The sequence below is a fragment of the Arachis stenosperma genome, chromosome 2 (genome assembly GCF_014773155.1).
Source record: "Arachis stenosperma cultivar V10309 chromosome 2, arast.V10309.gnm1.PFL2, whole genome shotgun sequence".
Lineage (NCBI taxonomy): Eukaryota > Viridiplantae > Streptophyta > Magnoliopsida > Fabales > Fabaceae > Arachis > Arachis stenosperma.
Genome location: NC_080378.1, coordinates 29,342,913 through 29,343,827, shown reverse-complemented (window position 1 = coordinate 29,343,827; position 915 = coordinate 29,342,913). Strand labels below are relative to the sequence as shown.

The following is a 915-nucleotide window of genomic DNA, read 5'->3' as shown; positions in this document are numbered from 1 at the left end:
GCTGAAACCTCAACTAGTTGCTCTAATGCAACAGAACTGCAAATTCCATGGACTTCCATCAGAAGATCCCTATCAGTTTTTAACTGAATTTTTACAGATCTGTGAGACTGTTAAGACTAATGGAGTAGATCCTGAAGTCTACAGGCTCATGCTTTTCCCTTTTGCTGTAAGAGACAGGGCTAGAACATGGTTGGACTCTCAACCTAAAGATAACCTGGACTCTTTGGATAAGCTGGTCACGGCCTTCTTGGCTAAGTTCTTTCCTCCTCAAAAGCTGAGCAAGCTCAGAGTGGATGTTCAGACCTTCAAACAAAAAGATGGTGAATCCCTCTATGAAGCTTGGGAAAGATATAAGCAGATGACCAAAAGGTGTCCTTCTGACATGCTTTCAGAGTGGACCATTCTAGATATATTCTATTATGGTCTATCTGAGTTCTCTAAGATGTCACTGGACCATTCTGCAGGTGGATCCATTCACCTAAAGAAAACGCCTGCAGAAGCTCAAGAACTTATTGACATGGTTACAAATAACCAATTCATGTACACTTCTGAAAAGAATTCTGTGAATAATGGGACACCTCAGAGGAAGGGAGTTCTTGAGATTGATGCTCTGAATGCCATATTGGCTCAGAATAAAATGTTGACTCAGCAAGTCAATATGATTTCTCAAAGTCTGAATGGATGGCAAAATGTATCCAACAGTACTAAAAAGGCATCTTCTGAACAAGAAGCCTATGATCCTTAGAACCCTGCAATGAAAGAGGTAAATTACATGGGTAAACCTTATGGAAACACCTATAATTCCTCATGGAGAAATCATCCAAATTTCTCATAGAGGGATCAACAGAAGCCTCAACAAGACTTTAATAATGGTGGAAGAAACAGGCTTAACAATAGCAAGCCTTTTGCATCATC

At 40.1% G+C, this 915-nt stretch overlaps 1 non-coding gene across 1 annotated transcript; it reads right to left on the bottom strand.

The window, feature by feature from the left end:
- Positions 1 to 280: 280 nt before the first annotated feature.
- Positions 281 to 384, bottom strand: LOC130964961 (small nucleolar RNA R71). Its single transcript, XR_009081023.1, has one exon. It is a non-coding gene; the product is annotated as a small nucleolar RNA R71 (small nucleolar RNA).
- Between the last annotated feature and the right edge of the window lie 531 nt (positions 385 to 915).